We start from the raw sequence: 24524 nt of genomic DNA, 5'->3' as shown, positions 1-24524 counted from the left end.
TTTGCTGAGTAGAGTGTTGGAGGCTATTTTGTAAATGACATCGCCAGAGTGAAGGATCGGTAGGATAGTCAGTTTTATGAGGGTATGTTTGGCAGCATGAGTGAAGGATGCTTTGTTGCGAAATAGGAAGCCAATTCTAGATTTAATTTTGGATTGGAGATGCTTAATGTGAGTCCGGAAGGAGATTTTACAGTCTAACCAGACACCTAGGTATTTATAGTTGTCCACATATTCTAAGTCAGAACCGTCCAGAGTAGTGATGCTGGACGGGTGGGCAGGTGAGGGCAGTGATCGGATGAAGAACATGCATTTAGTTTTACTTGCATTTAAGAGCAGTTGGAGGCCACGGAAGGAGAGTTGTATGGCATTGAAGCTCATCTGGAGGTTTGTTAGCACAGTGTCCAAAGAGGGGCCAGAAGTATACAGAATGGTGTCGTCTGTGTAGAGGTGGATCAGAGAATCACCAGCAGCAAGAGCGACATCATTGATGTATCCAGAGAAGAGAGTCGGCCCGAGAATTGAACCCTGTGGCATCCCCATAGAGACTGCTAGACAACAGGCCCTCCGATTTGACACACTGAACTCTGTCTGAGAAGTAGTTGGTGAACCAGGCGAGGCAGTCATTTGAGAAAACAAGGCGAAAGCCTTGGCCAGGTCGATGAATACAGCTGCACACTATTGTCTCTTATTGATGGCGGTTATGATGTCGTTTAGGACCTTGAGCGTCGCTGAGGTGCACCCATGACCAGCTCGGAAACCAGATTGCATAGCGGAGAAGGTACGGTGGGATTCGAAATGGTCGGTGATCTGTTTGTTAACTTGGCTTTCGAAGACCTTAGAAAGGCAGGAATAGATATAGGTCTGTAGCAGTTTGGGTCTAGAGTGCCTCCCCCTTTGAAGAGGGGGATGACTGCGGCAGCTTTCCAATCTTTGGGGATCTCAGACGATATGAAAGAGAGGTTGAGCAGGCTAGTAATAAGGGTTGCAACAATTTCGGGGGATAATTTTAGAAAGAGAGGGTCCCGATCATCTAGCCCGGCTGATTTGTAGGGGTCCAGGTTTTGCAGTTCTTTCAGAACATTAGCTATCTGGATTTTGGTGAAGGAGAAATGGGGGAGGCTTGGGCAAGTTGCTGTGGGGGGTGCAGGGCTGTTGACCGGGGTAGGGGTAGCCAGGTGGAAAGCATGGCCGTAGAAAAATGCTTATTGAAATTCTCAATTATCGTGGATTTATCGGTGGTGACAGTGTTTCCTATCCTCAGTGCAGTGGGCAGCTGGGAGGAGGTGCTCCTATTCTCCATGGACTTTACAGTGTCCCAGAACTTTTTGGAGTTTGTGCTACAGGAAGCAAATTTCTGTTTGAAAAAGCTAGCATTTGCTTCCCTAACTGCCTGTGTATATCATTTGCTAACTTCCCTGAAAAGTTGCATATCGCGGGGACTATTCGATGCTAATGCAGTTTGCCACAGGATGTTTTTGTGCTGGTTAAGGGCAGTCAGGTCTGGACTGAACCAAGGGCTATATCTGTTCATGGTTCAAATTTTTTGAATGGGGCATGCTTATTTAAATGGTGAGGAAGGCACTTTTAAAGAATAACCAGGCATCCTCTACTGACAGAGTGAGGTCAATATCCTTCCAGGATACCCAGGCCAGGTCGATTAGAAAGGCATGCTCGCGGAAGTGTTTTAGGGAGCGTTTGACAGTGATGAGGGGTGGTCATTTGACCGCAGACCCATTACGTACGCAGGTGTTGAGGCAGTGATCGCTGAGATTCTTGTTGATGACAGCAGAGGTGTATTTGGAGGGCAGGTTGGTAACCCTAGATAGTGCAAATAAAATGATTACAGCGCATTCGGAAAGTATTCGGACCCCATTTTTGCAAATTCGTTACAAATAAAAAACGGAAATATTACATTTACATAAGTATTCAGACCCTTTACTCAGTACTTTGTTGAAGCACCTTTGGCAGCGATTGCAGCCTCGATTCGTCTTGGGTATGATGCTAAAAACTTGGCACACCTGTATTTGGGGAATTTCTCCTATATCTCCTATCCTCTCTGCAGATCCTCTCAAGCTCTGTCAGGTTGGATGTGGAGCGTTGCTGCACAGATATTTTCAGGTCTCTCCAGAGATGTTCAATCGGGTTCAAGTCCGGGCTCTGGCAGGGCCACTCAAGGACATTCAGAGACTTGTCTCGAAGCCACTCCTGCGTTGTCGTGGCTGTGTGCTTAGGGTCGTTATCCTGTTGTAAGATGAACCTTCGCCCCAGTCTGAGGTCATGAGCGCTGTGGAGCAGGTTTTCATCAAGGGTCCCTCTGTACTTTGCTCCGTTCATCTTTGCCTCGAGCCTGACTAGTCTCTCAATCCATGCCGCTGAAAAAAATCCTCACAGCTTGATGCTGCCACCACCATGCTTCACCATAGGGATGGTGCCAGGTTTCCTCCAGACTTGGCATTCAGGCCAAAGAGTTCAATCTTTGTTTCATCAATACAGAGAATCTTGTTTCTCATGGTCTGAGAGTCTTTAGGTGCCTTCTGGCAAACTCCAAAAGGGCTGTCATGTGCCTTTTACTGGCTTCCGTCTGGCCACTCTACCATAAAGGCCTGATTGGTGGAGTGCGGCAGAGATGGTTGTCCTTCTGGAAGGTTCTCCCATCTCCACAGAGGAACCCTGGAGCTCTGTCAGAGTGACCATCGGGTTCTTGGTCACCTCCCTGACCAAGGCTCTTCTCCCCCGATTGCTCAGTTTGGCCGGGGCGGCCAGCTCTATGAAGAGTCTTGGTGGTTCTAAATGTATTCCATTTAAGAATGATGGAGGCCACTGTGATCTTGGGGACCTTCAAAAATGTTTTGGTACACTTCCCCAGATCTGTGCCTCGACACAATCGTGTCTCGGAGCTCTACGGATGATTCCTTCGACCTCCTGGATTGGTTTTTGCTCTGACATGTACTGTCAACTGTGGGACCTTATATAGACGGGTGTGTGCCTTTCCAAATCATGTCCAATCAATTGAATTTACCACAGGTGGACTCCAATCAGGTTGTAGAAACATCTCAAGGATCATCAATGGAAACAGGATGCATCTGAGCTCAATTTCGAGTGTGATAGCAAAGGGTCTGAATACTTATGTAAATAAGGTGTTTCTGTTTTTAATTTTTAACACATTTATAAAGTTTTCTAAAAATCTGTTTTCACTTTGTCATTATGGGGTATTGTGTGTAAATTGCTGAGGAATTGTTTTTATACAATCAATTTTCGAATAAAGCTGTAACGTAAAGAATGTTGAAAAGGTCAATGGGTCTGAATACTTTCCAGAAGGCACTGTATGTATGTGTGTGTGTTTGCGTGTGTAAGTGTATTTTAATTAAAAGAGATGTATAAGTGTTGGAATGTATGTTTGCATTATAGTCTCAGTAATGTATATTGGAAGGTGTAGAAACACTTGAGAGTGTACATACTGTATACTGTACATATTACCAGTGTTTATGATTGTTTAAAATAGGTTTTTGCTTTCTGTTGTGTGAATTTAAATGGTGGCAGGATGATGACACCAATGTGTGTGTGTGTGTGTGTGTGTGTGTGTGTGTGTGTGTGTGTGTGTGTGTGTGTGTGTGTGTAAGCTCATCTGCCTGTCAAAATTGTTCTGTTTTCTCACCCAAACACAGAGATGTTTCCAATAGCTCATGTCCTCTCAAACACACACACAACACACACACACACACACACACACACACACACACACACACACACACACACACACACACACACACACACACACACACACACACACACACACACACACACACACACACACACACACACACACGTTCTCCCAGTGCCAGCCACGTGCAGCAGACAGTATTCCGGCCCAGAGAGAGAGAGCGTGACAATATGGAAAATAAGTTCCATTTATGACTACATATACAGCAGACCTTATACTCCTACACAGGAGAGGAGGGAGAGAACAGAGGGGAGAGAGAAGAGAGTGCTCTGGGAAAGATGAGTGCACCAAAAGCTACTGCTATTCAAAATAAAACATACATTGCCATATGGTGTAATACACCTTGTTTCCATTATGGAATACACACACTCCTAGATATCTATAGGGTATAGCAACATTTTGGTCTGGATGATTTTTGCTCTGTTCTGAACATAACCAACCAACCAAAGTAAAAAAATTCTAACAGAAGTAAAAAATGTTTTTACGAACACTATGAGATTCATGGTGACGTGAGGTTGCAGGTTTGTTAGATTTTTTTTTTCTCGTAATTTTAATGATGGGTTAGAACCGGATCAGGGAACAGACCAAAAACAGGAAAACAACGAAATGATTTGAGGAACAGAACCGTACTTTTAACAGCATGGGAACCGGTTAATAACGTTATGTTATGTTGCTGGGATGTTTTCCAGTCCTAGTGGAAATAATGGTTCTGTTCACAACCAAAACCATTGGAAAATAATTCTGGTTCCAGCCCCTGCTTTTAATCCCACCCTGTGATGTCACAGCGTATCCTTTCTTAGGACCTTTCATCTCATCGTTTTAACCACCGATCATAGAAACGTGCCATTTTCATATACACTGCCTTCATAAACTATTCACACGGCCTTCAACTATTTCAACGTTGTTGTGTTACAGCCTGAACTGAGATTTGATGTCACTGGCCTACACACAATACCCCATAATGTCAAAGTGGAATATTTTTTTTCCTGAAATGTTTACAAATTAATTAAAAATAAAAAGCTGAAATGTCTTGAGTCAATAAGTATCCATCTCCTTTGTTATGGCAAGCCTACAGTAAATAAGTTCAGGAGCAACAAGTCACATAATAAGTTGCATGGACTCACTTTGTGCAATAATCATTTTTGACTACCTCATCTCTGTACCCCACACATACAATTATCTGTAAGGTCCCTCAGTCCAGCAGTGAATTTCAAAACAGACTCAACTACAAAACCAGGGAGGTTTTCCAATGCCTCGCAAAGAAGGGCACCTATTGGTAGGTGAAAATAAAAAAATCAGACATTGAATATCCATTTGAGCATGGTGAAGTTATAAGTTACACTTTGGATGGTGTATCAACACACCCAGTCACAACAAATATACAGGCGTCCTTCCTAACTCAGTTGCTGGAGAGGAAGGAAACGGCTCAGGGATTTCACCATGAGGCCAGTGGTGACTTTAAAACAGTTACAGAGTTTAATGGCTGTGATAGGAGAAAACTGAGGATGGATCAACAACATTGTAGTTACTCCACAATGCTAACCTAAATGACAAAGTGAAAAGAAGGAAGCCTTTACAGAATCAAAATATTCCAAAACATGCATCCTGTTTGCAACAAGGTACTAAAGTAATACTGCAAAAAAATGTGGCAAAGCAATTCACTTTTTGTCCTGAATACAATGTGTTACGTTTGGGGAAACACAATACAACACATTAAAGCCAATTTATGCTTGATCTGAAAATGTGGTCGGAGGCTCCGTATGGAGGGTGTGACGCAATTGCTGAGCCTCCGGAGGCATGCAGAGGCCAAACTGAGCTCCGTACCGCATCGCCGTGCGCCTCACAAATGTTGTAACATAACGAAGGACTCTGTGTAGCTCAGTATAGCTCCACATTGACATGATTGGTTGACGATAGGTGGGGGCGGGATGTCCTGTATAAACACAAACTCACTTCCTTGACAGCAGCACTGCTCAACAGCTATACGCTGGTCTGCGAAGCGCAACAAGTACAAATACCCTGACTTCTGCAGAGGCTGTTTCACAGTAAATGCTGCACTGCCAATGCAGACATCCGATTGACCATGCAGCGCCTTTTACTGAGTACCACTCTCCATACTTTCAAGCATAGTGGTGGCAGCATCATGTTATGGGTATGCTTGTAATTGTTAAGGACTAGGGAGTTTTTCAGGATAAAAAAATAAACGGAATGGAGCTCAGCACAGGAAAACCTGGTTCAGTCTGCTTTCCACCAGACACTGGGAGATGAATTAACCTTTCAGCAGGACAATAACCCAAAACACAAGGCCAAATCTACACTGGGGTTGCTTTCCAAGAAGACAGTGAATGTTCCTGAGTGGCCGAGTTGCAGTTTTGACTTAAATCTGCTTGAAAATCTATGGCAAGACCTGAAAATATTTGTCTCGAAATTATCAACAACCAATTTGACAGAGCTTGAAGAATTTTGAAAGGAATAATGGACAGATATTGCCCAATCCAGGTGTAGAAATCTCTTAGAGACATACTCAGAAAGACTCACCGCTGTAATAGCTGCCAAAGGTGATTCTAACACTTGAATACTTATCTAAATTTCTTACAAAATGTAGAATTTTTCTTCCACTTTGACATTAATACAGATTATTTTGTGTAGGTCACTGACAATAAATTACAATTATGTCCATTTTAATCCCACTTTCTAACACAACAAAGTGTGGAAAAAGTCACGAGGTGTGAATAGGCACTGTATGCAGACACTGGTCTGGTGCTGGAGATAATGAATATGAGGTCGAAAAGTGGGAGAATTGCCCTTTAAGCTATGAGAATGACACAGAGAGGGATTATAAGGGTGGCGGAGGAGAGATAATTAGTGAAAGAGAACGCGAGCGAGAGAAAGAGAGAGTTAATATGGGTAGCAGAAAGAGAGAGATAACATATGAGAAAGAGAGAAGAGACAGAAAGAGAGAGTGAGAAAATAGGAAGACAGAGAACGATACTGTACTGTACTATGAGCTGAGCGGAGTGGAGAGGGGAATAAACCTGTGTAACAGGGTCAGCAGTGAGCCATCTCTCTGGGTCTATTACGTAATGTAACATCCTATTGATTTATTACTGCGTTGATTTGGCCCTTAGCCAATACCTAATAGCATTTGCGATATTTGAGCCTCAGCCAAAAAGAGAGGGCAGAATGGAAGAGGGGGAAAAAGGAGGGAGGGGTGGAAGAGTGGGAGAGGGGGAAAGAAGAGGGAGGGGTGGACTGACTGCAGAGAAAGGGGGGAGAGAGAGCGAGAGAGAGGAGCGAGAGAGTAGAGTGAGGAAGAGCAGAGCAGGAAGAGAGAACAGAGAGAAAGAGAGAGAGAGAGATAGTGAGAAGAAAGAGAGAGAGATAGTAAGAAGAAAGAGAGAGATAGCAAGAAGAAAGAGAGAGAGATCGTAAGGAGAGAGTGAGATATAGTAAGAAGAAAGAGAGAGAGATATTAAGAAAGAGAGCGAGAGATAGTAAGAAGAAAGAGAGAGAGAGATAGTAAGAAGAAAGAGAGAGAGAAAGAAAGTAAGAAGTTAGAGAGAGAGAGATAGTGAGAAGAAAGAGAGAGAGAAAGAAAGTAAGAAGTTAGAGAGAGAGAGATAGTGAGAAGAAAGAGAGAGAGAAAGAAAGTAAGAAGTTAGAGAGAGAGAGATAGTGAGAAGAAAGAGAGAGAGAAAGAAAGTAAGAAGTTAGAGAGAGAGAGATAGTGAGAAGAAAGAGAGAGAGAAAGAAAGTAAGAAGTTAGAGAGAGAGAGATAGTGAGAAGAAAGAGAGAGATAGCAAGAAGAAAGAGAGAGATCGCAAGAAGAAAGAGAGAGATCGCAAGGAGAGACCGAGATATAGTAAGAAGAAAGAGAGAGCGATATTAAGAAAGAGAGAGATCGCAAGAAGAAAGAGAGAGATCGCAAGAAGAAAGAGAGAGATCGCAAGAAGAAAGAGAGAGATCGCAAGGAGAGACCGAGATATAGTAAGAAGAAAGAGAGAGAGAGAGAGAGAGAGAGAGAGAGAGAGAGAGAGAGAGAGAGAGAGAGAGAGAGAGAGAGGGTGGATGTGATTCAGTGAGTGCTGCACACTGCAGTGTTATCAGTGTTGCTGTAATCACTACAGTTAAATAAGAGAGTTAGAGCCAGACTCACTGGATCCACAGGCCAGACCTTCACTACATCCTAAATGTCACCCTATCCCCTATATAGTACATTACTTTTGACCAGGACACATAGGAATCGGGTTAAAAGTAGTGCACTATATAGGGAATAAGGTGTCATTTGGGACTAACTCAGAGTCTGCACAGGATCAGCCCTGCTGTACCAAAGCTAGCTTCAAATACTACTTGAAATCATTTCAAATACTTTAGCTGGGTTTGATTGAGCTTGTATGCTGAAATGGGACAAATAGAAATGCCCCAAAAGTGCAAACGATACTGCCCGTCCATCTGGAACTCCAGGCAGGCTAAAGGGAACGCCCAAAGTATTAGAAAGATTTCAAACAGTATTTCTGGGTAGTACATGCTCACACACACACACACACACACACACACACACACACACACACACACACACACACACACACACACACACACACACACACACACACACACACACACACACACACACACACACACACAGGAATGTGTAAGCTCATAAATACACACTTCATACTACTACACAACACACACTTCTACTGCATGTACTGTATCCCTCTCATAGCACACATAAACTCTCAAACTCACAGGCATCTAAAGCATGAACACAAACACACACACTCCCATTCAAGTTTGAGTGCAGCACATTAGTGTGTCAATGCTGTCTATACATTCAGCCCTCTTTCTGTTTCCTTTCCTCTTCCTCCTCCTCATCCCTCTTTACCCTGGAGCACTTCCTTTTTTGTGAGATCCCGCTCTCTCCACAGAGAGGAAGGACAGCAGACGGGAATGAAAGGAGGGAAGCGGAGAGAAAGAGGCAGAAAATGTAATTAATGGACAGAAGGAAGCAGAAATCCACTGAAAGACAGGAAGAAAGAGGGAGAGAGAGAGAGAGCACAAACAGGCTTTCCTCTTGACACCGTAAATAATTCAATTTCTTTTTCTCATAAATGTTTCATTCCCTCGTTCTTTTTAGCTCTTATTTCTTAAAGATATACTCAACCGGGGGTTATGCGGGTCTCATTAATTGGCAATTCCTGTTTAACGTGTTGCAGCTGTGTTCAATTAGCACTGATATTATCACTATTCCTCTTGACACCCTCTCTCTTTCTCCCTCTATCCCTCTCCATTTATCTCCCCCTTTCTCTACCTCTCTATCGCTCCCTCTCTCCCAAAACATTCCCTTTGATTCAGTGACCGCGTTTACATGCACACCAATACCCCGTTATTATTTGGGATACTCAAGTTGACTCATATAAACATCATATCCGGTTTCAAATAACCCAGAAAAGCTTGTATCCCGATTATAAGATGCCTGGGAAATGCTGATTTTAGATGGGATACTGTGGCATGTAAGCATCTTACCCCGTTGACTGTTGTTTTTAACGGTGTGTGCAGGATCAGTTTCGCATATCATGGGTGTTGTCATCTGATTGTCAAATGAATCACTGAAAAAAGTCAGCTACCTGCATAGTTCGATCCACCATAATAATAGATTTAGCTGAAAGTCCGTACTAGACCGTTTAGCCTACGGGCTACTTTAACCCCTAATTTAGACACGTTTTTGATTACAATTTCCGACATTTGGTAGGCCATATTATCATTTTTGACATTTGGTATACCATTTGTTTGTCAACTATAGTTACAGTCGTGGCCAAAAGTTTTGAGGATGACACAAATATTAATTTCGACAAAGTTTGCTGCTTCAGTGTCTTTAGATATTTTTGTCAGATGTTACTATGGAATACTGAAGTATAATTACAAGCATTTCATGAGTGTCAAAGGCTTTTATTGACAATTACATGAAGATGATGCAAAGAGTCAATATTTGCAGTGTTGACCCTTCTTTTTCAAGACTTCTGCAATCCGCCCTGGCATGCTGTCAATTAACTTCTGGACCACATCCTGAATGATGGCAGACCATTCTAGCATAATCAATGCTTGGAGTTTGTCAGAATATGTGGGTTTTTGTTTGTCCACCCGCCTCTTGAGGATTGACCGCAAGTTCTCAATGGGATTAAGGTCTGGGGAGTTTCCTGACCATGGACCCAAAATATCAATGTTTTGTTCCCCGAGCCACTTAGTTATCACTTTTGCCTTATGGCAAAGTGCTCCATCATGCTGGAAAAGGCATTGTTCGTCACCCAACTGTTCCTAGATGTTTGGGAGAAGTTTCTCTCGGAGGATGTGTTGGTACCATTCTTTATTCATGGCTGTGTTCTTAGGCAACATTGTGAGTGAGCCCACTCCCTTGGCTGAGAGGCAACCCCACACATGAATGGTCTCAGGATGCTTTACTGTTGGCATGACACAGGACTGATGGTAGCGCTCACCTTGTCTTCTCCGGACAAGCTTTTTTCCGGATGCCCCAAACAATCGGAAAGGGGATTCATCAGAGAACATGACTTTACCACAGTCCTCAGCAGTCCAATCCCTGTACCTTTTGCAGAGTATCAGTCTGTGCCTGATGTTTTTCCTGGAGAGAAGTGGCTTCTTTGCTGCCCTTCTTGACACCAGGCCATCCTCCAAAAGTCTTCGCCTCACTGTGCGTGCAGATGCACTCATTCTCCTCTGTTTCCCCAGAAATAAAGTAGTGCTAACCAGAATAATGTCTTACATTGATATGGGCTGCCGAGTTAGCACCGGAAAAGTTGTCTGTTTCGTTTAAGGACAGGGAAGAAAACGCAATAACTTGAAAACAGTGGAAAGATTGGTCCTCTGCAAAATAGCCAAATGTTATCAGTTTGACCGGTTTTAAAGAAATGAAAAGCTGAGAAAACGAGGACACGCGTTTCTGATAAGACTTCAGTTCATTTTTGGTGCAAAGTTGATGTGGTTGAAATACTGTCCGCTTGCGTAACAGTGTCAAAGCTAACACATTTCACTCGCAGTAGCATTTTCTCAAGAGATGCTGAAAGAAATAACTAATATTTCTCCACTGCTGTTCCCGAGACAAAATGAACATTTGTTGTACAATTTTACTTCAAGAAAAGCATAATTCTGAAAGAGTTAATATTATTTTACACTGAGAGGTTTTAGGTTATAGGCCTACAGTCAGTGTCCATATTTCAGTTACTATTCCATGTGACCCATATGAACTTAAATGAGGAATATTCTGTTTATTCATGGATACAGGAAAACTCATGAGTGGGATACCAAAGGTGCATATAAACAGCTTATCCTGAATAAGACCTTAAGTGTGATATGAGCTACTATCTGGAATACTGTTTGCATGTCAACGTGGTCAATGTGTTTTCATATCGTAGTGAAAGACAGAGCTACATTCTCACTCTAAACACTATCATCTTGAGCAATGAATTCACAATCAGTCCAAATTGTATGTGTACCGACTGACACCGAAAGAGATTAACTCTCAAAGATATGTCTGTTAACACTTTATCTTCTCCGAGAGGCCTGCAAGTTCAATGTGTTCTTTACAACCCCCCCCCCCCCCGCTCTCTTTCTCTTAACCCTTTCTTCTTGCTATTCATCTGCCTCTCTGTCAAATCATAACATCTCAGCACTAGGTCCTTGGGTTCAAGCTTAAGTGTGTGTGTGTGTGTGTGTGTGTGTGTGTGTGTGTGTGTGTGTGTGTGTGTGTGTGTGTGTGTGTGTGTGTGTGTGTGTGTGTGTGTGTGTGTGTGTGTGTGTGTGTGTGTGGTGTTGAGTACACAAAAGCAAAGCTTTTTCAACCAGAGAGCAATCTATAGAGGAGAAAACACCAGACACACTCATATCTTACATACAGTACAAACACACACACACACTCACACTCACACTTCACTTCAGGGGTTGCTGCAGTTCTCCAAGAGCTGGTCAATCAAAAACCTCAACGCCTTCTACCGTACACACGCACACACACACACACACACACACACATACACACACACACACACACACACACCACATGTGTCAGAAACATGTCATGTTCATATATAATAAATAGCAACACCATCAGACAGACAGTCTAATGGGAGAGCTGGAGTATGAGCATTAGAACAGTCTGCAGAGAACAAAGAGAGGGGAAGGAGAGAGAGAGAGATGGGGAGAGAGAGAGGGAGAGGGAGGGAGAGGGAGGAGAGAGAGAGGGAGAGGGAGGGAGGAGAGGGAGAAGAGAGAGAAAGAGGGAGGGAGGGAGGAGAGAGCGAGAGGGAGGGAGGAGAGAGACGGAGGAGGGAGAGGGGGAGAGAGGGAAAGAAAGAGGGACGAGAGAGAGAGGGAGGAGAGAAGGAGGAGAGAGAGAGGAGAGAGAGAGGAGAGTGGGAGACCAACAGAGAATGTGGTTGAATGTGTATGTGAAATTGTGAGTGTGTGTCAGTGTTGTCAGTAAGGTACATATGTTCCAGCAGGACTGTGTGCTAGTGAGTGTGAAGGTGTGTGTGTCTGTGTGTGTGTGTGTGTGTGTGTGTGTGTGTGTGTGTGTGTGTGTGTGTGTGTGTGTGTGTGTGTGTGTGTGTGGTGTTCGCGGAGCTTTCTGTTGGTCATGGTCTTTTCATAGCCCCCTTTTCTATTGTCTTTCATTAACATCTGATACCTCCACCCATCTGTTCACAAAGAGAGGGAGAGATAGGGAGAGAGAGAGATAACGAGAGAGGGGAGAGATAGGGAGAGAGAGCAAGAACGAGAGAGGGGAGAGATAGGGAGAGAGAGCGAGAACGAGAGGGGAGAGGTGACAGGAGCATGCAGAGCTGGCTATCACTCTTCCTCTCTCTTCCTCTTTATCTTCTGCTCATTCCTTGTCTCTCTCCCTCCCTATCCCTCCCTCCCTCCCTCTCTCTCAGCATGGCTCGACCTGTGTGAATATCTGTCTGAGTGACCGGCTCCCTCCTCCTCCTCTCTTTCTTCCTCTCTCTCTCCCTCCTCTCCCTCCTTCCTCCACTCTGCATCCTCCCTCAGCCTCTCTTCTCTTTCCCCTCCCCTGAGTAGAGACAGAACGGAGCTCAGCTTTCTATAAGAACCCTAGCAGGTGTGTGTGTGTCTGTCTTCCAACAAGGGACTCTCAGCCCATTTCCAGCTCCTGGCTCAGCCAACCGACTGGCACAGCAGCGCATCGATAATCTATTAGAACATGTCTCACCTGCCAGTGTTGTCCTCCCAGCATGTCTGTTCTGTGTGTGTGGGTGTGTACCTGCGTGGGCCGGGTATCGCCTGTACCTGCAACACAAGCACACAACAGCTGTGAATAACACATACACACACACACACGATACACACTGGTAAACAGACAGACACAGACAGACACTAAAAGCCTTTGACGGTCAGATACCTATAGTATGTTGGACATGTACAGTGTTGATGCTTGGATGCAGGTCAACATCATCTCTTCTAATCATGAATCAGAAGAGGAAGCAAAGCAGTTGGTTTCCATTGTAACACACCGTACTCCACCACTAACCCTATAACACAACAACAGGCAGGGTGTGTGTGTGTGTGACAGTGAGGTGTGAGGCTGGTCCTTCCAGACTAATAATGGTACTGGACTAACAGGCTCTAGTCCACTGATAGTTATTCGCCCCCCACATCTAACGAGCATCCAGGAGCAGTGGTGAGTAGAGATGCTGGAGGGGAGACAAACATTATACCCTCCATTTACCCAGCAAAGTCACAAACAGACACACCGGTCGGACGACACACACACACACACACACACACACACACACACACACACCCCGTCACTTACCACACAACACACGCATTATAACAGTAAAAAGTGACGTGTGTGTATGTGACTAACGTGTACGTGACCAATAGCGTTTGATTTGATTTGGCATATCATTACAGTGACAAATTTGTCTGTATTGGCGCAGCATTGCCATGTCAACCGACAGTAAGGCATCCTCAGCTAGCTTAACAGTGCCTTCGGAAAGTATTCAGACTCCTTCACTTTTCCACATTTTGTCACGTTACAGCCTTATTCTAAAATGTTTTTAAAAATAAAAAAATCCTCAATCTACACACAATATCCCATAATGAAAGCAAAACAGTTTTATTTGTATTTTTTATATCACATTTACATAAGTATTCAGACCCTTTCCTCTGTACTTTGTTGAAGCACCTTTGGCAGCGATCAAAGCCTTGAGTCTTCTTGGGTATGATGCTACAAGCTTGGCACACCTGTATTTGGGGAGTTTCTTCCATTCTTCTCTGCAGATCCTCTCAAGCTCTGTCAGGTTGGATGGGGAGCTTTGCTGCACAGCTATTTTCAGGTCACACCAGAGATGTTCGATCGGGTTCAAGTCCGGGATCAGGCTGGGCCACTCAAGGACATTCAGAGACTTGTCCCAAAGCAACTCCTGCGTTGTCTTGGCTGTGTGCTCAGGGTCGTTGTCCTGTTGGAAGGTGAACCTTCGCCCCAGTCCTGAGCGCTGTGGAGCAGGTTTTCATCAAGAATCTCTCTGTACTTTGCTCCGTTCATCTTTGCCTCGATCCTGACTAGTCTCCCAGTTCCTGCCGCTGAAAAACATCCCCAAAGCATGATGCTGCCACCAACCATGCTTCACCGTAGGGATGATGCCAGGTTTCCTCCAGACGTGACGCTTGGCATTCAGGCCAAAGAGTTCAATCTTGGTTTCATCAGACCAGAGAATCTTGTTTCTCATTGTCTGAGAGTCTTTAGGTGGCTTTTGGTAAACTCCAAAAGGGCTGTCATGTGCCTTTTTTTAATGAGTGGCTTCTGTCTGGCCACTCTACCATAAAGGCCTGATTGGTGGAGTGGTGCAGAGATGGTTGTCCTTCTGGAATGTTCTCCCATCTCCACAGGGAAACTCTGGAGCTCTGTCAGAGTGATCATCGGGTTCTTGGTCACCTCCCTGACCAAGGCCCTTCTCCCCCAATTACTCAGTTTGGCTGGGCAGCCAGCTCTAGGAAGAGTCTTGGTGGTTCTAAAGTTCTTCCATTTAAGAATGATGGAGGCCACTGTGTTCTTGGGGACCTTCAGAAATGTTTTGGTACCCTTCCCCAGATCTGTGCCTCGACACAAACCTGTCTCGGAGCTCTGCGGATAATTCCTTCGACCTCATGGCTTGGTTTTTGCTCTGACATGCACTGTCAACTCTGGGATCTTATATAGACAGGTGTGTGCCTTTCCAAATCATGTCCAATCAATTGAATTTACCACAGGTGGTCTCCAATCAAGTTGTAGAAACATCTCAAGGTTGATTAATGGAAACAGGATGCACCTGAGCTCAATTTCGAGTCTCATAGCAAAGGGTTTGAATACTTATGTAAATACGGTGCATTTTTTATATGCAAACATAAAAAATAAAACCTGTTTCCGCTTGGTCATCATGGGGTGTTGTGTGTAGATTGCTGAGAAAAAATATATATTTATTCCATTTTAGAATAAGGCTGTAACGTAACAAAATGTGGAAAAAGTCAAGGAGTCTGAATACTTTCCGAAGGCACTGTATATAACGTAGCTGACCATCTCATCCATACATCACCTCACAACAAAGAACATCCGCAGAAACACACAGGGGCCCCAGCATTTCCTGTTTAGGCTAAGCGCTTGTTTATCGGAACGTGTGTGTGTGTTTTTGTGTGTATCTGTGGGAATGGGGGTCGCTCACAAAAAGTCTTAATGACATCATACCCAAACAGCAGAAAGACAAAACATTTCAGCAAAATCCTAAATATTCCATCATTCAAATTTCCTTCTAAGAACAATCTCCAGGATTCCAACATTCTGGAATTCTTCCACTGATTATCTCCCTGCTACAGTCTGGCAGCAGGCAGAACGAGAGAGAGAGAGAGAGAGAGAGAGAGAGAGAGAGAGAGAGAGAGAGAGAGAGAGAGAGAAAGAGAAAAGAGTAGGAGAGGGAGAGGGAGAGGGAGAGGGAGAGGGAGAGGGAGAGGGAGGAAAGAAGGAAGGGAGGAGGAGTCTTGTTTTAAGAAGTTAGAATCTTGCTGTGCTTGCAGTTCCCCTGTGGCCATGTTTAGTGAGCATTGAGGAATGTGCCTGCTCTGTGTTTCCCCCACTCTCCTTCCTTTAGGAGACAGAGGAGAGGAAAAGGTAGGTACCTACATTACAGAAAGCTGGGCTAACTCAGATCTGCCTGACAACAGTCTTGGGCCACACACACACTCACACGCCTTCATGCAAAAACGCACACTTTAACCCAAACATCCTACACAAACGCACACAAGCACTTATGCAGACACACACATAAAGGCACACAAACATTTTTAGAAGTGTAATTTATACTCAGTATGCCATAAATACTGAAGCTGCACTGTGGCACGCAAATCTATGGAATGAACAGTATGTAGGCCTATGGTATACAGAAATTCATATGAGATCGGGAGAGGAAGAGCTATATTCAGTATACACACAGTATACACAGTATACACACATAGAACTACAAACACACACAGGCACATGCAAAACCACACACACACACAACTACACATTGCCTGCATACCAGCACACTACACACACACACATAAAACACACATAGCCTCAGATCTACACACTTAAAGATATACAAATGTACGTACACAAACAGCTAAGGTCACCAGGCCTACAGGGTGTACACCGTGCGGCAGCTGAAGCACACTTGCATTGCACGCAAAGCCCAAAAGCAAACAGCCACCCAACCACCAGTCTCAACACCCACTCAGTCATACTGTGTCCTGTTTAACCTGCTGAGAGAGGGAGGAGAGACAGGGAGGGAGGGGGAGAGAGAGAAAGAAGAGACAGAGAGGGAGGGACAACAAGAAAAAGAAAGAGAGAGATAAATCGAGAGGGCGGGGGACAGAGGGAGAAAGAAAGAAGGGAGAGAGAAACAGAGGGAGAAAGAGGGGGAAAGAGAAGGAGAGAGAAACAGGAGGAGAGCAGAGAGACCTAATTCGACATCTCTCCCCCGCCTCCTGTCTTTAATTCTCTCACACACCTGGGATAGTTATCCCTCCTGGAATCAGAGAATTCCCACCAGCAACCAGCAGAACTCGCAATTAAAATACAACTTTATCTAATTAGTTGTCCTTTTTTTCACCATTCCTCCCTCACTTTCTCTCTCTATACCTCCTCCCTCTCTCTACCTCTCTCCCTCCTTTTCTCTCTCTCTCTCAACCCCCCTCGCCCTCTGTTCTCTCTCTCTCTCCTTCATTCCCCCTCTCTCTTCTCTGTTCCACAGGGGTGTTCAGGATGCTGTAGGATGATGTGAGTGAGACTGAACTTCTAACTATTCCCACGTTTAAAAGCTGAACTAATCAATGAGGACAGGATGCGTGAGACAGCACATTCCTAGTTTCCTCAACGAGCAATGGGGGGCTCGCACTCTCACATACTGAGTGTGTGTGTGTGAGAGTGTGTGTGTGTGTGTGTTTAACTTGGGGCGAAATACCGTATACTGGTAGGCTTAGGTGGTACACCGCATATACTAGAGGTTGACCGATTATGATTTTTCAACCCCGATACCGATGCCGATTATTGGAGGACCGAAAAAGGCCGATGCCGATTAATCGGACAGTTTTTTAACTGAATGAACACTTATTTTAACTTAATATAATACATCAATAAAATCAATTTAGCCTCAAATAAATAATGAAACATGTTCAATTTGTTTTAAATAATGCAAAAGCAAAGTGTTGGAGAAGAAAGTAAAAGTGCAATATGTGCCATGTAAGAAAGCTAACGTTTAAGTGCCTTGCTCAGAACATGGGAACATATGAAAGCTGGTGGTTCCTTTTAACATGAGTCTTCAATATTCCCAGGTAAGAAGTTTTAGGTTGTAGTTATTATAGGAATTATAGGACTATTTCTCTATATACGATTTGTATTTCATATACCTTTGACTATTGGATGTTCTTATAGGCACTTTAGTATTGCCAGTGTAACAGTATAGCTTCCGTCCCTCTCCTTGCTCCTACCTGGGCTCGAACCAGGAACACATTGACAACAGCCACCTTCGAAGCAGCGTTACCCATGCAGAGCAAGGGGAACAACTACTCCAAGTCTCAGAGCGAGTGACGTTTGAAACGCTATTAGTGTGCACCCGCTAACTAGCTATCCATTTCACATCGGTTACACCAGCCTAATCTCGGGAGTTGATAGGCTTGAAGTCATAAACAGCGCAATGCATTGCGAAGAGCTGCTGGCAAAACGCACGAAAGTGCTGTATGAATGAATGCTTACGAGCCTGCTGGTGCCTACCACCGCTCAGTCAGACTGCTCTATCAAATCATAGACTTAATTATAATAAACACACAGAAATACGAGCCTTAGGTCATTAATATGGTCAAATCCGGAAACTATCATCTCGAAAACAAAACGTTTTTTTCATTCAGTGAAATACGGAAACGTTCCGTATTTTATCTAACGGGTGGCATCCCTAAGTCTAAATATTCCTGTTACATTGCACAACCTTCAATGCTATGTCATAATTACGTAGAATTCTGGCAAATTAGTTCGCAACGAGCCAGGCAATGAACGCAAGAGCAGTGACACAATTTCATGTTAGCAGGCAATATTAACTAAATATGCAGGTTTAAAAATATATACTTGTGTAGTGATTTTAAAGAAAGGCATTGATGTTTATGGTTAGGTACATTGGTGCAACGACAGTACTTTTTTCGCAAATGCGCTTGTTAAATCATCACCCGTTTCTCGAAGTAGGCTGTGATTCAATGATAAATTAACAGGCACCGCATCGATTATAGGCAACGCAGGACACGTTAGATAAACTAGTAATATCATCAACCATGTGTAGTTAACTAGTGATTATGTTAAGATTGATCGTTTTTTATAAGATAAGTTTAATGCTAGCTAGCAACTTACCTTGGCTTCTTGCTGCCCATGCAGGCTCCTCGTGGAGTGCAATGTAAGGCAGGTGGTTAGAGCGTTGGACTAGTAACCAGAAGGTTGCAAAAACGAATCCCCGAATCCCCCCTGAACAAGGCAGTTAACCCCCGTTCCAAGGCCATCATTGAAAATAAGAATGTGTTCTTAATCTGACTTGCCTAGTTAAATAAAGGTGTAAATTATTATACTTTTTTTTTTTTTTATCGGCAAATCGGTGGCCAAAAATACCGATTACAGATTGTTATGAAAACTTGAAATCGGCCCTATTTAATCGGCCATTCCGATTCATTGGTCGACCTCTAGTATATACCATATACAGGGGTATTTGGAAATAGACACAAGATGGTTTTTCAATACTGTCAAAACTAAGTCTTTTCTAAATGTGAATATTTGTAGCTGCTTTTTTGTTGTTGTTGTAAATACCTGCAGTCAATTGTGCAATACGTTAGGAGATAAAGAAGATTGCGTTCTTCATTTCACCTGTCACATCATTTTTTATTATGAAGCTAACCGGTAGACCTCAGTCACGTGGTGTCTGTTTACAAGCACACAACGACCAGAGACCGGAGCCTAACTGTTGTGCAGCACGTACACCAGGTGATCTAGTTACAGTATGGAATTCACAACTTGTTTTGAAGATAGCCCAATTTGGTAAAAGACCAAGTCCATATTATGGCAAGAACAGCTCAAATAAGCAAAGAGAAATGACAGTCCATCATTACTTTCAGACATGAAGGTCAGTCAATACGTAACATTTGAAGAACTTTGAACGTTTCTTCAAGTGCAGTCGCAAAAACCATCAAGCGCTATGATGAAACTGGCTCTCATGAGGACCGCTACAAGAAAGGAAGACCCAGAGTTGCCTCTGCTGCAGAGGATAAGTTCATTATGCTTACCAGCCTCAGAAATTGAAGCCCACACATCTTAACATCAACTATTCAGAGGAGACGGTGTGAATCAGGCCTTCATGGTCGAATCGCTGCAAAGAAACCACTACTAAAGGACACCAATAATAAGAAGAGACTTGCTTGGGCCAAGAAACACGAGCAATGGACATTAGATCGGTGGAAATTTGTTCCAACCGCTGTGTCTGTGAGATGCGGTGTGGGTGAACGGATGATCTCCGCATGTATATTTCCCACTGTGAAGCATGGAGAAGGAGGTGTTATGGTGTGGGGGTGCTTTGCTGGTGATACTGTCTGTGATTTATTTAGAATTCAAGGCACACTTAACCAGCATGGCTACCACAGCATACTGCAGTGATACGCCATCACATCTGGTTTGCGCTTAGTGGGACTATCATTAGTTTTTCAACAGGACAATTACCCAACACACCTCCAGGCTGTGTAAGGGCTATCTGACCAAGAAGGAGAGTGATGGAGTGCTGCATCAGATGACCTGGCCTCCAAAATCCCCCGACCTCAACTAAATTGAGTTGGCTTGGGATGAGTCGGACCGCAGAGTGAAGGAAAAGCAGCCAACAAGTGCTCAGCATATGTGGGAACTCCTTCAAGACTGTTGGAAAAGCATTCCAGGTGAAGCTGGTTGATAGAATACCAAGAGTGTGCAAAGCTGTCATCAAGACAAAGGATGGCTACTTTTAGGGATCTCAAATATAAAATATATTTTCATTTGTTTAACACTTTTTGGTTACTACATGATTCCATATGTGTTATTTCATAGTGTTGATGTCTTCACTATTATTCTACAATGTAGAAAATAGTAAAAATAAAGAAAAACCCTTGAATGAGTAGGTGTTCTAAAACTTTTGACCGGTAGTGTATATCGCTATGCTTTTGTGTGTGTGTGTGTATCTATGCCTATGTAGGCTTGTCGATGCCTCTCTTTCTGTGTGTGTCTGTCAGATGTGGATACAGTTACTTATTTAGTAAGTGCCCCGTCCCCCACTAGGCCTGGTTGCTAGGACACCTGTTTAGGGCACGTGCAAAGGCATGGCCGGTCTGTCCTGACCTCTCAACCCTGGCAGAGCGACCTTTGTGACCCGATGCTTTCATCTGATGACCACTCCCCCTGACCTCTCACCTGCTGCTACGACCAAGGAAGGCTCTGGCTTGCTGACGTGTGTGTGTGTGTGTGTGTGTGTGTGTGTGTGTGTGTGTGTGTAGCCCAAAAAAGTGTGTTGGGTGTGTATTTGGATATCTCTGTTAGTGTAGTACGTAACAGTGGATCTATTGAGCTATCTTTGTGTGTGTGTGTGTGTGTGTGTGTGTGTGTGTGTGTGTGTGTGTCATGGCTTCTCTAGTGATGGCTCTAAAAGCCCTCCTGTATGGTGGAAGTGGCTTGTTGCTGCTTTGTGCTGCTACTAGAGAGGAGAGATCTAACTGAAAGCATTTCTCAAAATAGAGTTTCTACACACATGATACAAGAGAAAGACACACACACCCACACACACACAGGAGTGGTGCGCGGGTCAGCTGTTTGTTCACCCGCACAGCAATTGATCATAACCCATCCACAACCGCACGACCATATGTGATAAAGTGAAACTCTGAGGTCTGCACACAACCCTAAACAGCTCCTATAGAAGATACGCTACAGTCAGAAACAGAGGAATGATTTTTTGACAGGGGGTTCAGGATTTTTCTGCCTGATTTAGATATGTTTCTACTTATAATTTCTGACATTTTGGTAGGTTACTTGCTAGTCAACTTGTCTATAATTAGATGCATGCAGCTTCTCTTCTGTCATTATATGTTGCCCTAGAAGACTAAATAAACCATTGCTCACCAGAATGTCATAAATTGATAGAATGAATGCTTCAATCTAGTTGACATCGGTAAAGCTCTGTCATCTCTGGTTTAGGGACCTTGGAGAAAATGCAATAACCAAAAAAAATGTGAAAGATTTTCTGTGCAAAAGTTCCAAATGACATCAGTTTGACCGGTTGTAAGGAAATAGAAAGCTGTGAAAATGACCCAACATGTTTCTGATAAAATTTCAGTTGGGCTTGGATGCATATTTTATGTGGTTGTAATACTATCAGCTTGTATGATGCTGATGAAGACAGAACCTCTGCAGACGGTCCCTAACTGGGCATATGCATTCAAGATGCCGAAAGAAAGAAATAATTTTTGTTCCCAAGTAAAAATGTTCCTCACATTTTGGTGTATAATTTTACTGCAAGAAATGCTTCATTCTGCAGGAGTTAATATTAAGGCTATGTGAGAGGTTATAAGACCAGTGTCCAGATTTCAGTTTCCATTTAACCCATCTGAACAGTAAGCTACAGTTCCCTTGACGTGTCATAGGTCTATTTCAAGTCCCCCGTCTTGTGGCTGTCGAATTTGCATTGAGCTTCACAATCATCGCACATCACATAGCTGGCACTGCTATCATCCTCTTCTACCACTTAACCAAATCTTTTCCAAACGTGACTTTTCTGGCCCTCCCTTCTCTTTATTTTCAATTCTCCATTCACAGCTTTTTCCTTATTGAATTAAACTTCCACAATGTCCTTTTTTCCTCCGTGGATTGACGTTAACATTTTCTGCCTGTTCCCAAAAGCATTATTTGGCAACGTAGTGTAGGCTATTTGGCGCATACAGTTGAAACCCTAAAGTTTAGCGTCATGCTCTAATACCAGATAGCCTAAAATAATGAAAGAAAAACCTCAATGTAGCCAATAGATAGAAATTGCGCAAGAATAATATATTTATGGATTCGTTTACGTATTGTTTCTCTTTCAACCCAGCAGCAACTCACCGGCTCTTTATCCACACAACACTTCATGACCCTAAACCTTCCTGGACTGCGGATATAACCGCGTGCATCTCTAACACACAGACACACTCGTACAGTATAGAACCACATCCACTATGATCACATGGACATACAATACATATAAGGAATACCTGGGATAGGATAAAGTAATCCTTCTAACCCCCCCCCCCCCCCCCAAAAGATTTAGATGCACTATTGTAAAGTGGTTGTTCCACTGGATATCATAAGGTGAATGCACCAATTTGTAAATCGCTCTGGATAAGAGCATCTGCTAAATGACTTAAATGTAAATGTAAATACATGGATGCACACTCGGAGAGTAAGGAAAACACAACATTATTCCAATCTGCAAATGTACAGTGAGGGAAAAAAGTATTTGATCCCCTGCTGATTTTGTACGTTTGCCCACTGATAAAGAAATGATCAGTCTATAATTTTAATGGTAGGTTTATTTGAACAGTGAGAGACAGAATAACAACAAAAAATCCAGAAAAACGCATGTCAGAAATGTTATAAATTGATTTGCATTTTAATGAGGGAAATAAGTATTTGACCCCTCTGCAAAACATGACTTAGTACTTGGTGGCAAAACCCTTGTTGGCAATCACAGAGGTCAGATGTGTCTTGTAGTTGGCCACCAGGTTTGCACACATCTCAGGAGGGATTTTGTCCCGCTCCTCTCTGCAGATCTTCTCCAAGTCGTTAAGGTTTCGAGGCTGACGTTTGACAACTCGAACCTTCAGCTCCCTCCACAGATTTTCTATGGGATTAAGGTCTGGAGACTGGCTAGGCCACTCCAGGACCTTAATGTGCTTCTTCTTGAGCCACTCCTTTGTTGCCTTGGCCGTGTGTTTTGGGTCATTGTCATGCTGGAATACCCATCCACGACCCATTTTCAATGCCCTGGCTGAGGGAAGGAGGTTCTCACCCAAGATTTGACGGTACATGACCCCGTCCATCGTCCCTTTGATGCGGTGAAGTTGTCCTGTCTCCTTAGCAGAAAAACACCCCCAAAGCATAATGTTTCCACCTCCATGTTTGGCGGTGGGGATGGTGTTCTTGGGGTCATAGGCAGCATTCCTCCTCCTCCAAACACGGCGAGTTGAGTTGATGCCAAAGAGCTCCATTTCGGTCTCATCTGACCATAACACTTTCACTTAGTTGTCCTCTGAATCATTCAGATGTTCATTGGCAAACTTCAGACGGGCATGTATATGTGCTTTCTTGAGCAGGGAGACCTTGCAGGCGCTGCAGGATTTCAGTCCTTCACGGCGTAGTGTATTACCAATTGTTTTCTTGGTGACTATGGTCCCAGCTGCCTTGAGATCATTGACAAGATCCTCCCGTGTAGTTCTGGGATGATTGCTCACCGTTCTCATGATCATTGCAACTCCACGAGGTGAGATCTTGCATGGAGCCCCAGGCCGAGGGAGATTGACAGTTCTTTTGTGTTTCTTCCATTTGCGAATAATCGCACCAAATGTTGTCACCTTCTCACCAAACTGCTTGGTGATGGTCTTGTAGCCCATTCCAGCCTTGTGTAGGTCTACAATCTTGTCCCTGACATCCTTGGAGAGCTCTTTGGTCTTGGCCATGGTGGAGAGTTTGGAATCTGATTGATTGATTGCTTCTGTGGACAGGTGTCTTTTATACAGGTAACAAGCCGAGATTAGGAGCACTCCCTTTAAGAGTGTGCTCCTAATCTCAGCTCGTTACCTGTATAAAAGACACCTGGGAGCCAGAAATCTTTCTGATTGAGAGGGGGTCAAATACTTATTTCCCCCATTAAAATGCAAATCAATGTATAACATTTTTTACATGTGTTTTTCTGGATTTTTTGTTGTTATTCTGACTTTCACTGTTGAAATAAACCTACCATTAAAATTATAGACTGATTATTTCTTTATCAGTGGGCAAACGTACAAAATCAGCATTTTTCCCTCACTGTATACATTCATATAGAGAGTGGCTATGAGCTGCACTTAGAGTGCAGGGAGTAAATGTGTGTGTGTGTGTATGCTTGCATATATGTATGTGTCTGTGCGTGTGTATGTGTCTGTGTGTGTGTGTGTATGTATGTGTCTGTGTGTGTGTCTGTC

At 43.6% G+C, this 24524-nt stretch overlaps 1 protein-coding gene across 1 annotated transcript in view; it reads right to left on the bottom strand.

Moving 5' to 3' along the window:
- The window catches only part of LOC115194957 (lysine-specific demethylase 6B), a 115509-nt gene that overhangs the window by 54719 nt on the left and 36266 nt on the right, over positions 1 to 24524 (bottom strand). The window contains exon 4 of the mRNA XM_029754861.1: positions 12961 to 13037. The gene's annotated coding sequence lies outside the window, so the exon portion shown is untranslated. The remainder of the gene's footprint in view (positions 1 to 12960; positions 13038 to 24524) is intronic.

This window comes from Salmo trutta, chromosome 5 (assembly GCF_901001165.1).
Source record: "Salmo trutta chromosome 5, fSalTru1.1, whole genome shotgun sequence".
Classification (NCBI taxonomy): domain Eukaryota; kingdom Metazoa; phylum Chordata; class Actinopteri; order Salmoniformes; family Salmonidae; genus Salmo; species Salmo trutta.
Note: the sequence above shows the minus strand (reverse complement) of the source record. Positions and strands in the feature narration are given on the sequence as shown.